Source organism: Ictidomys tridecemlineatus, chromosome 2, assembly GCF_052094955.1.
Source record: "Ictidomys tridecemlineatus isolate mIctTri1 chromosome 2, mIctTri1.hap1, whole genome shotgun sequence".
Taxonomy (NCBI): domain Eukaryota; kingdom Metazoa; phylum Chordata; class Mammalia; order Rodentia; family Sciuridae; genus Ictidomys; species Ictidomys tridecemlineatus.
Window position 1 is genome coordinate 129871960 of NC_135478.1, and position 12890 is coordinate 129884849.

General features: G+C 47.1%; 1 protein-coding gene across 8 annotated transcripts in view; it reads left to right on the top strand.

The window, feature by feature from the left end:
- The window catches only part of Tns3 (tensin 3), a 266681-nt gene that overhangs the window by 110556 nt on the left and 143235 nt on the right, over window positions 1–12890 (top strand). The gene's annotated exons all lie outside the window — the stretch shown is intronic.

Genomic DNA, 12890 nt, shown 5'->3' on the forward strand with positions numbered 1-12890 from the left:
TTAAACCCAGCCTCAGGGAGGTTGGGTGCCCTTTAAAGTCCCCGCTGTCACCAAGATCCGTGCAGAGTGTAGTCCAGCCACAATCTCCCTTTTTGTTTTGGCCTCCAGGAAACACAGAACCGGTTGAGCGCCTAGTTTCCTTAGCCAAAGAGCTTTTATGACATAGCCCTTTCCCCTCCCCCACCCCATCCTTGTCTTTGACCCTGGTTTTGTGCATTCATTTGTTGGTTTGTTTTTTTCTATTGATTGTATTGAATTCCTTGATAAGTCACATCAAATTCTGCTTGGAATGAGTGGAACAAAAATGAACTATAAAAGAAGCAGAGAACAGGAAGAAAGGAAGGAGAGGGGGAGGGAGGCAGGTAGATACCAAGCACTAGTTGGGCTCTGAGTTTTAGGAGTGAACACCTGCTTTCCCAAGAACTTGTGGGGTTTTTAATTCCTGGGGGTAAAAAACCCCTGCCATGCCTGTGTATCTGCACCTGTGGAAGGTGGGTCTACCCGGAGCCTGGGTCTGGGCTGGTCCCCAAAAGGATGCAGCCTGCTCAGCTTCCTGGTCAGACAGCTCTGCTTGGACAGCACTGCTCTTGTTCCACCAGCCCTTGGCAAGTTGGCCTGCAGCCTCCGGCTGCCATCGTCCTTGCCTGTGAGCAAGCATGCGTACTCACCTTGGGGCCGGGCGCACCTGCCTGCTCCTCGTGGCTGCCGTCTGGGAACCTCCACACTTGGAGGGCTCTCCCACTTGCCAGGCCTCTCCAGCTGCCTCCCTTGTGCCCAGAGCTGGGACATTAGCTGGAAGAGGAGGCTTAGACTTTGACTGAAAGCAGCAGAAGGAGCCATGCAATAGGAGGAGCTGCTTCTGGAAGGAGCAGCAGCCCTGGCCACATAGCCCCTGCTGAGCACAGTGAGTTCCTGCCTGCCAAGAGGTAAGGGTGGTCTGCTGCGCCTTTGAGGACTGCCCTTGCCGCCCTGACTGGGAAGTTTATTTTGTGAGAATAGCAAAGGGGAGCTTCAGATTTGATTGTAAATACTCACTTCTCTGTCACTTCCGAGTCCAGTGCTTGTCTCTCCCTCTCCTTGTCTATCGGCCTCAGCTCCCTCATTCCATATGGTTCTAAACCAGTTAGACCTCCTGAATGGGGTGGCAGGATTCTGCAAATCTTGGGTTACAAATACTCATAGACATCATCTCAGTCTGGGCTAGATGTTGTTTCTCATAGTTGAGCTCAGTGGTGAAATGATGTTATTTTAATTTTCCAACTTCAGTTGGGGATATTTTAATTTTACTATTTCTGTAATCACCACTTGAGTTTAAGAAAAAAAATCAAGTCTGGTAATTCTGATAATTCTTTCTCTTTCTCTCTCTCTCTCTCTCTCTCTCTCTCTCTCTCTCTCTCTCTCTCTCTCTCTCTCTCTCTCTTAATATCCTCATTATGGAAAGGGGATAAAGGGCCTTACTGACTGTATGACTTCTGAAAAATCACTTACCCTCTCTGAGCTTTATTCTTCCCTCTGTTAAAAGCAGGGCCGGAGTCACAGCTACACTGTGGTGACTATTGAGTCTACACTAGACCTCATAATAGTTTGTGGGGGAAATTCATTTCAGGAGCCCAATCCTGCCTAGCACACAAATAAAATGTTTGGATTAGTGGCTAATATTTATTTAGTGCTTATCTTTGAAGCCTTTTATATGTGTTAACTTATTGAATCCTGCCAATAATATTGTTCTTCTCTCCTTTCCCAAATGAGGAAACTGAGTTACAGAGAGGGTGCATACATGCCCAAGGTTAGATAGCTAGTCAAGGAGTGCAGTTGGCTTCCATCCAGGGCATTAAGATCGCAAAGCATGTGTGCATGTCCCCTGTGACCTGTGTGCTGAGGAGTGAAGGAATAAGTAGACAGACAGACACATGATGCTGTTGTTTTTCATCCGAGTGTGGCTGATTGCTTCTATTTTAGTTTTTCTCCATTTGCTTTGGGAAATAAAGCAGAATGTGCAGAGGTGTCTCAGCCAGGTCTATGTCATTGTCCCCACCCCCAGTGCTGGGATCTGTGTGTCTCATCACTGAGCCGTGAAGTCCTGCTTCCTTGTGGCTTTGGCCACTACTATGATTCCTTTTCATGGAGCCGTGTACAGTGCAGGCTGTCAGTGCTGGTTGGGCTGCTCAGACAGCACACAGGCCTGGCGACGCTGGGGGAGCTGGCATTCCTCCCACGTTCAGGCCTTGCCCAGGCTCCTAGCATGGCATGCACAAAAGGGCTTTCTTTCCCTGCTCTTCCCTAAAAGCCTGCAGGGATGAGGGGAGGCCAGCAGGTGGGTGCTATGTTTTGTCTGCCCTGCTTCATGGGTGTTGGCTCCTCTGAAGCCTCATTGGCCCTGGGTGAGTGACACCCTGTGGGCAGCCTCCTGGATGAGGGATTGAGACCTCTGTTCCTTGCTGCTCCTAGGGAGGTGGGATGCTAAGAGGACCACTGATTATCTTGGGGATGTCAAGAGTAAGCATAAGCAAGAATAGGTTATGATAGCCAGGATCCACATAGGCACAGGATGTGGAGCTTAGCTCAGTCCATGGAGAAACTCTCCAGTTTGTAGCTCTACGTTGCCACACTCTACCCTTGTGCTTCTGCTCTGCTCAAATGGATACTGAACCTTATCATCTTCGCTGGGCCATGTCTTCCTACGTAAACTGTCAGTTTTATTTATTGTATATCCTCAAAGAGTCATTGCAGTTACCAGTGGAACTTGGATATGTGGACCCAGAACAACCTGTGCTTTATGCTGTGGGTGCAAGAGATTTCACATAAGGGAGCAGAGTGGCGAGGCAGGACAGAGAATAACTGAGGCACACTGTGATAGGAGGTCAGATCACTAAGGGTCTCCTGGGCCAGGCCACCCTTCATCCTATGGCAAGGGGCGCCTGTGAAGGATGCGCCATTTGGAACCCTGTGCTGCGGTATCTGCACCACACAGGTTTTGCGTGCTGCCCCCCAGTCTGCCTTCCACCTGCAGTGTTGCACCAATCTAGGTCCCTGAGTCTGTGTGCACCTGCTGTCCCATCTGCAGGAGCAAGCAGCCCATGGCCTCCCCTGAGGCCTGACCTTTCTCCCCTCATAGCAGGGTGCCTCTGAGTCAGGGAAGGTGAGGAACCTGCCCAAACTCACACAGCTCATTTGTGATGGGGCTCAGATAAAAACCCTGGCCCTGCAGCTTCATGTAATAGGATTTTTATCATTTGTTCTTCCAGGTGGTCCTGGTCCCTAGGACTCCAGATCTATGTCATGTTTGGTCTCTGGCGGGTGGAAACTGTGATGGTCTGAGTCATTGGGAGCTGGAAGACTAATCATGGCTATGTGTTCTGGGCCATCCCTGGGTAGTCGTGCACTGACAACCTCCAGGGTTGGACAGTCTTCCAGGGTTTAGTGAGATGTCAGAGGGTGGGCATGGATGAGCAGAGCAGGTAGGAGCCGAGCCCAGCATTCACCTGTTGTGGGTCCAGGCCTGCTCTCAGTACCTGTATCAGACTTCTCTAGGCTCTGCTTGGTATTTGCAGCCATCAGAACTTGCTACTGTGTCATTCTTGTGTTAAGAGTTTTTTCAAGTATTGCTTTTCACAGAAGCCTATAGGAAACAAGGAATATGGTGCTCAGAGATGGTTATTGGAAACCCTGAACATCCAGTGAGATAAGACTGACAACTCTTATTGACCTGGGCACTGATAGCCTTAGGTGTGATAACAACATCCTTCCCTCAAGGTCATATAACAACTCCCCTGTATCCTCAGGGGATATGTCCCTAGACCTCTAGTGGGTACTTGAAATTTCAGGTAGTACCAAATCCCACATATGTGTTTTATTCTATGTGAATACCTATAATAAAAATTAAAGTAGACACAGTAAGAATTAACAATGATAGTAAAATAGAACAGTTATAATAACATACTGTAATAAAAATTATGTGATGTGGCCTCTTTTTCAAAACCACTTTCTGTACTGTGCTCACCCTTCTTTGATAATGTAAGATGATGCAATATCTACACAGTGAGATGAGGTGAAGGGATTGACACAGGGGGATTGACACAGGCTTTGTTAACATAGCACTGGGGTACTATGTACAGATTACTTGTGTATGAACTCCATGATAACTTTGTAGGTGATCTCGTAATTGAAATGGCTAGTGAGTATGTAGCATATACTATGTGGATATGCTGGACAAAGGATGATTCATGACCTAGCCGTGACAGCATGAGATTTTAGCATAGTACTCAATGCAGTTTAAAAGTAATTAATTGTTTGTATCTGGAATTTCCATCTAATATTTTCAGACCATGGTTGTCTACAGGTCATGGAAATAACAGAAAAGAAACCATGGATAAGAGGGGACCTCCTCCCCCAGCAAGGTACCTTTTCCATGAAATGTTGGTAGTTGTTAGCCTATGTTATTTTGTGTGCTTTACAGTAAAATTTGGGGGTGATGGTCTCCTATGACGTGTTTACTATACCTTGTCCCTTAAAAAGTGAAAGTGTATGCTAATGATACTGGGTATCCTGTTACAGGAACAGGTCTAGGTCTAGATTCAAGGCAATTTAGGATGTTTGAATGAGCCAGGGTTCTGGGGACATGGCCCATACTGTGTTACATTGGGCACCTTGTGCTGTGTGATAAGGGAGTGCCTTGTGCATCCCGATGGTATGGTTGTTGGATTCCTCCAGCCTCTGTGTCCTAGAACTCACCTCTTTAAGCTTGTGGTTTCTAGGGCACATGGTGGAGTTGCTCAGCTCTTCATTCTTCACTTGCATCTGCTTAACACCGAGTGGTGACCTTCCTGGGAAAGGGAGATGCTGCACATTTCAATGTGGGTGCATCACAGTAACATACAGTGAAGAGCTAGAGGAAAGCAACAGTGCCTTCTTTAGCATCAGGTGGTTCTGGACATTTTGTCTTCATTCCATGAATGTCCTCATAATGGGGATATCATTGCCCCATTCCACAGATAGACTCATTGAGGCTCCTAAGTGCCCTGGTCCAAGATTCCACAGCTGAAAGATGTTAAGATGTATAATCATACTCTGATGAGCCTCATGCTGGATTCTGCTTCTGTCCTGTGAGCTTTTAGAAACTTTGTCAAAATAGTCAAAAATGATGTGGGTGAAAATAAAACCCTGTACCTGCCAGAGTTGGGCAGGCTGTCCTGGATGTCAAGTTTGTTTCAGAACTAACCTGCCTCTCAGGAGTAGGGATGTGCAGGAGGCTTCCAGATCTTGCCTCTAGGAAGGTGCATGGAATGAGCTGGAGCCCCATCCACCATGGAGGATTGGGAAGTCTCTGCGGGATCTTGTGACTTTATGGGTGGTTTTGTTGCAGAGTGAGTGGTGACCTGTCCTTTACACCCCCCCCCCATGTCTGTGTGTGCAGTGGACGTTGCTGGATGTTTCTGAGAGAGTGTGTGCTTGCTCATGGCCAGCTGGTGGCCAGCATGGTGTTGATGGTCTCTGGCCAGGAGAGAAGCTCTGTTCTGAAAACATTCTTTAGCAATAGTTTTCTGAGAATTTATGGTGCCTTTCTAACTCCTGGTAGTGCTCCCCCACCAGACCCGTGGGCCCTTACCATCTCGTTCCTCCTTGCCATGGATGTTCTTGGTTCTCTAAATAGCCAAAGGTCTGCACCCAAAGGTGCAGAGACATCTGAACGCCAGGCATTCCTTCTCATGGGGTCTGCCCTCCTGAGAAGGAAGACACGGTTTGTGATGGGAAGCATGGTTCTCATAGAGATACTGCACTCAGGCTCACTGAGAGCCCACCTGCAGGTCTTAGCAATGGTGTGCTGTGGGATGGGGACTTTAGGATGATGCACTGAAGGACGACACAATGGAGTGGTGCTCCACAGGACATTACACCGCAGGTCGGGGAATCACTGTGAACAGCAGGCTTTACACCAAGCCCTGCGTGGACTCCTAATCCAAGGTGAGGTAGGGACATGAGCTCAGCCCTGGAAGGAAGATGATGATAATGTCCCAATGTGGCAGGGATGCAGAGATGGAGCCTGAAATTGGGCCTGACTGTCTGACGTGGTGCCCTTGTCCTTGGCTGTGAGGTCAGTCTGGTTTCTCTCAACGAAGGGTGTCTTTGCTTTCATGCTGTTCAGCCTGTGTCCCCTACCCTGTGTTGTAATGTGCAAAGTGTGCCCAGGATTCTGTCCCTCTTACTATCATGATGTGTATTGACACAGAATCTCATGCTGATGGGCTCATTATCCTCCTTTTAGACAGAGATGGTCTCCTAGGTTTCTAGATGCAAATTGCTATTGCTTCATTTGTTTCAAGTAACAAACAATAATATCCTTAGTGAAAGAAATTATTAACTTCAAAATTTATGTTTAAATTAATAATTACAGAGAGTCCCTTTGGGTCAATCACCTAATTCTCTGATGATGACCCTCCTCTTTGCACCTAATGGACTTGTTGGTTCCCGGGCTAGAATGGCCCCCACATGCTTGATCCACAGCTGTCATTTTATCAGGAGGAGAAAGTGATGAGCAGGGAGGTTGGTGACTTCCTGCACCCACTGGGCCGCTTTGTCATGTGACTGGGATGGGTGCCTAGGCCCTGCTGGGGAGGCTCCTGTGAAGGGCAGTGAAGCCTGGAATTGGGCGGTCTTGGCCAGGTGCTGTTCTCAAGTTCAACCTTAGCCAGGGATTCTGGCTCTCCCAGTTCCTCCTCCTTTCTTTTCTTCCAGCATCTGTGGAAATTGAAGGCCTGATAAGCACAAGCCAGCCGGGACACAGGTGAGGGAGGTGTAGGCTGGCCGCCGCTGGCAGGAGGCTTTGCTTCCTGAGTTTTTTACCCTCACACAGGGGACACCTGTGCCTCTGCCTCATGGGAACTCTGCTGAGGAAGGGCTTGGCTGTCGTTGCTGTCAGTGCTGGTAGGTTCATAAAGAACAGCATCTCAGGAGGCCTTCCAAGGATGGAAGTGGGCAACACTCTTTGCTAAACATCAATAGAAAGTGGGTTGGCCACATAAACTTGCAGGACTGGTGTCCACTAGTAGAGATTTTTCTAAACAACTTGTAGAAGTTTCTTAGGAGCCAAGATATTTCTTTAATAAATTTCCTGCAGGTTAGTGTCCCTTTCATCCTAAAGGCATTCAGTGTACCGTGGTGGATGAAAAGTGGGTGTGTTAGTTAGCTTTTTGTTGCTATAACCAAAGTGCCTTACATGAGCAACTTAGAGAGGAAAATGTTTATTTGGGCTCATGGTTTTGGTTCATGGTTGCTAACTGCATTGATCTGGGAATGAGGGAAGGCAGAACATCATGGCAGAAGTGTGTGGTGGAGGGAAGCAACTCAGCTTAGGGCAGATGGGTATCAGAGAGAGAAGGCAAAGCACCAGGGACAAAATATAAATGTCAACGGCATGCCTCTGTGACTTCCTCTGGCCACACCCACCTACTTATAGTCAGTACCCAGTGAGTCCATTCAAATTATTAATCCATCAAGTGGATTAGCTCACTTTGGGTTACAGTTCTCATAATATGATTATTTCATCTCTGAACACTCCTACATTAACAGGAGCTTTTGGGAAACACCTCATATCCAAACCAAAACGGGGTTCAAGTGTAGGTAATGCACCGTGACAGCATAGCCTTGTGTCACCCTGTGTCACTGACTAGTAGGGTGTTTGATAAACTGCTGGCCACCCTTCCCATTGAGTGGGGGGTTTGTCTCTTCTCATCTTAGTTGAAGTCAGAGCCTCCTGAGCATCCGAGGGGGGTTCTAGCCCAAGGTGTTATGGGAGGCCTACTGTTGGAGCAATCTGCACTTAGTTCCCACCATAACCTGTGGGTGATTCAGAGGGATTCCGGCAAATCAGATCTCAGATGCTTGCTTAAAAGGGACAGATCAGATTAGCACCATTTCTTTCTACTCTTTGGCACAGTGCTAGACTAGATCCCTCTAGGAATGGCCTCTTTCCCTCCCTGATGCTTATCTGACATGGGGCAGACAAGGTAGGGCAGGTAGTAGACCCCTCTGGGGTGAGGGTGTCACAGGGCTTGGGCCAGGATCTGGTAGTTGCTGAGTACACACTGGTCTTGCCAGTGGCCAGGCCTGGGCTTGTTCCTTCTAGGTGGGAGACATGTGGCTGGCACATAGCAGTCTGGGGCTGGGGTGTGTGTGAGTATCCAGTTCTCTGTGACCTTGGAGGGATGGTTCTTAGGAGCACAGGGGCTCGCTTCAGAAGTAGGCTGTATAGGGGGTAGGCTGAGTTCCTGCTCCTCCCCCTGTTCCCCCTGTAGAAGTTGGGAAAGGTGTTCCTCTGGGTGTTGTCCTGGGCAGGAGGTGGGTATGTACACCTTGTGTGGAGCTTTTATTGTGAAATGCTTTGCTTAGGTGACCCTTGTGTAATTTGATGCTCTTCCTGACTTTGTGCTGACTCAAGATATAGAGTCTTCAGTGGTGGCACACAGTTAAGTTTCCTCCTGTTGGCCTCAACCAACAATTTAAAAAATTGTGTGGCAGTGGTTAAAATGTGCATGCTTTCAGGTTTTGAGCATAGTCATTCTCAGTGGATATTGGATCTTGGTACCAGAGATTGAACTCAGAGGTACTAAACCACTGAGTCACATCCCAGCCCCCCCCCCACCTTTTTTTGTATTGTATTTAGAGCGAGAGTCTCTCTGAGTTGCTAAATACCTTGCTAAATTGCTGAAGCTGGCTTTGAACTTGTCGTCCTCCTGCCTCAGCCTCCGGGGCCACTGGGATTTCAGGTGTGCACCACTGTGCCTGGCTCTCAGAGGATATTGGAACAGAACAGTCTTTGCCCCTTTCTGATGGCTCCTCTCATTCTGCAGTCGAGGAACTAGCCTTGGGTTCCCTCAGGGACACCCACTTCTTTATGCATCCTCAGACCCTTCGCCCTTTGATCCACCTCCAGGGCTCTGTGTAAGGGAGGATGGCACCCTCCATACCCTGTCATGCTGGTGCCAGTATTTAACAGTCACAGATCTTCTCTGTATAATAAGCAATTTGGCCAATGAGTTATTGTAATGTCTCTTGATGTTACACAACAGTATTATTCAAAATTATTTAAGCTCTGAAACTAAAAAATACTTGAAGAGATAGAGTAAGTGGGTGTCTTTGTTTGTTTTCTGTTCTAGAACTGAATACCACAGACTAGGCAATTTATAAAGGGTAATAGGTTGGTTCAACTGGAGCTTCTGGAGGTCCAAGGTCAAGGGACTGTCTCTTGGAAGGGTCCTCTTGCTATCAGGAACTCTCTGCAGAGTCCTGAGACAGTTCAGGGTGTCACATGGTGAGAGGAGGCATCGCATCCAGGAAACTGCCAAATTGCCTGTAAGAGCAGATCCGCTTTCCAGATAAACACTTGATTCATTAATCCATGAGTGAAGTAATCTATGCATGAAGGTTGAGCTTTAATCATCTCCTGAAGGTCCTGCTTGGTCCCACCTCTTTATAACTCACAATGAGCACTGAATTTTAATGTGAAAGTTGTTGGGTTCAAACCGTATTTGAAAGGTAACATTGGGTTTTGATATGGCCTTGCTAGATTAATGACTGTATTTTGGGTATGCGTCTGAGCAGGCATAGAGCCTATGGTCACATTGCAACAAGCTCATCTGTGATCTAGGACCTTGGTAGTTCAAACCCAGGCCATTTTCTGCTTGAGGCCTTTAGAAACTTTGACATATGAAACTTTATTTTGTTCTAAGCAGAACCCTTTGGTTAGACTTTTTTTATGTGTGGGGATTGGTTATATTATGATTGCATCTTAGGAGTTTTAAATTTAGCCTTACTATACATTAAACTAGACAGACTCCTGGTATGTCATTATCTTGCCTTCTTGGGAACTGAGTGCATTTCACTACACTCAGCAGGGCCCTGCGCTAAAATCCAGTGTGTTTTAGCTAAAATTCAGTGTCTTCTTTCTAATTGCTGAGCTCTCATCATCAGTTATATGTGTATTACCTGAGCTCTCACATCTGCCCCTTTTACAGGTGAGGAAACTGATGGTTAGGGTGGTGGCTCCAGCCCAGATACAGTGCACCTCCAGAGCCTGGGTCCCAGGTATTTATTCATTCTTTCTGTCATTTCGACAGTACCCTTTATTAACTTCCTTGCAAAATGACAAAATCCCTGACTGTGCCAGTGATTTGGATGATTGACTAGGATTAGTGCTGAGTCCAAGGGAGGTGATATCACCTTGGGAAACAGTCTTATGGGTGGAGCTGAGAGGAAGGGGTTGGGGCAGTGAGGGCAAGCTGCTCTGGGGTGGCACATCCAGGTGGTGTGGCTGGACTACAGCTTCAGGCAAGGGCCCTCTTCAAGCCATTGTATCCTCTCAGCCAGCACAGAGTTTGAATGTAAGTGGTTCTAGTTTGGTGAGAACTCTCCAGTTTCAAGACATTTCGACAGAACCCTTTATTAACTTCCTTACCCAGGAGTCATCTAATTTGGGACAGAGGACATGAACAGCCCCTTGATGGTGAGCAAGAGGACTGGATGCCTTGCTGGGAGCTGGGACTGCCTCAAGGCTGGCTGTAGGCATGGTGGCTTTCTCTCTCCATTTGACTCATAATCTGTGCTCCTATAAGAAAAAGGAAGAGTAATGATACATTTCAGAATTAGCCTGCATTCTGGCCATGTGTCCACATGTGCCTGTAAGTGTGAGTGTATATATGTGTGAATCATATGCACACAGTCCCGATTTACGATGGTTGGACCTAGTGATGGCTGGACTGGTAATGGTTGGACTTTATGCTTTTTTGTTGTTGTTGTTGTTGAAGTGAAATACATTTATCAGTAACCTTACTTCACATTTTTTTGGGGGGGGCATACCTGGGATTGAACTCAGAGGCATTTGACTACTGAGCCACATCCCTATCCCTATTTTGTATTTTATTTAGAGACAGGGTCTCACTGAGTTGCTTAGTGTCTTGTTTTTACTGAAGCTGGCTTTGAACTTGTGATCCTCCTGCCTTAGCCTCCTGAGCTGCTGGGATTACAGGTGTGCGCCACATTTTAATTGTGCATTTTTAGTTTGGATCTTCTCCTGGGCTAGTGATAGGTTGTCTGACCATCTCTCAAGAATGCTGGACATTGGCAGCCACACGGGCTCCCAATCAGACATGTGGTCATGAGGGGATATGACTGACATTACACAGCGTTGCTGTGTTGCTAAACCAGGATGTATGCAGGGCTAGGTGGATTCGGTGCATTTTCAACCAAGACATTTTTCATTTGCATGATGGATTTATCAATAGTGACCTCATCTGTGCTCTTCTTTCTTTGCTGATGGGCCATCCTCAGCTTCGGCAGCCCTGTTTGCTGTCATGTTTCTCAGACATGTCAGCACATCCATCATCTTCTACAGAGCTGCAGTTTCCTCTTGGGCCTCTTTTACTCATTTAATCTAGATATAACGCTCAACTTTTAGCTGACTCTCTGTCTTTTGCAGCCATATGAATGCTGGTGCAGTGGGCCCTCTTGTCAGTACCAGTCCTTTCCTTATGATCTGTTTCTTGCATTAATGGGTCACATGCTTTCAAATGCCTTTTATATTCTAAATGCCTTTTATACACACTGTCAGTGACTTACAAAATTAGTCAATTTGCATTTCACCAGTGTTTATAAAAACCTTTTTCAAAATTTCTGTTTTTGCTGTTCTCATAGGAAAAAACAAATCTTGTTTGATTTTGTTTAGGCTGAGCCCTGAGAGGCTTTAGGTCAGGGATTTAGTAGGATCAGCAGAACCTGCCTTGAGCTTCCCATGACTTTTTGGGCACAGGGGATGGTAGACTCTGACATCAGGTTGGCAGGGCATGTAGGCTCAAGAATCTGCTGGGCCAGGTTTGACCTGTGGGGTCATCTGGTGGCAAACAGAGTTCCAAGCCTTGATGGGAATGATATCAGTGACCTCCGGGACAGCCCTGTGAGGCTGGTCCTAATACTGTCCTTACTTCAAAAGGGAGGGACCAAGGGGAAGAGTGGCCTGGGTTCACCCAGGGAGAAGGAGAGGGTGATGAGGATATAGGAAGGCTCCCCTATACCTTGGTGTACAGCAGAATGTGTGCTGATTCCTGCTTCTGTCTGGGAGGCTGAGGTGATCATCTCTGGTTTTGAAGCTGGTTTAACTTTGGGTTGGATGATTCCGGGAGGATTCACTTTCTGTCTGCTCACTACACTGACTGAGGAGTACCAGGTGTAAGTTAGGGGTGTCTGAGGTGTCTCTTGACCAATGTCAGTGGGATACAGATAGGCGTTTAAAAGCCTGTGCCTGTGAGACAGGCCGTGTGCTCCCTTACTGAATTGTCACCTGGCTTGTGACAGGAAGGGTATTCCAGAGCGATGTGCAGTGTCTGCTCTTCTTCATCTACTTGTATAATCTTTGATGTGACCTCTACTTCTCTGAGCCCCAGTCTCCTGACTTCTAAAATGCTGGAAGTCATTTTTACTCATTAAGTTGCTGGCAATCACTCCTGACCTCGGTGTATAACACACCCCTTGCTCACGCATTCTGGAAACTGTACATGACCATAAACTGCAGCTTTTCTCTCTATAGGATGGGCACATTAAAAAAGAGTAAATGTAATCGAGAGCTCCCAAAAGTCCTTCATTAATTGATTCTTTGAAGTAAACAACATTGCCAATAGTAGAAATGGCTGCAGTTGATTGGTCACCTCCTGCCCAGGAGAGCAAAACCGGTTTCTGCCTAACCTGCCCTGGCTGGAGGGTAGTCTCTATTCCCCTGTGCAAGCCCTGTCCTGCTGCCAGTTCATGGAAACACGTCACTGTGTGGCCTGAAAAACCCTAATAGGATGGTGACCTTTTCCTGCAGGTGCTAAGGCAATAGTGTCAATGTTTGACTTACCATTGAT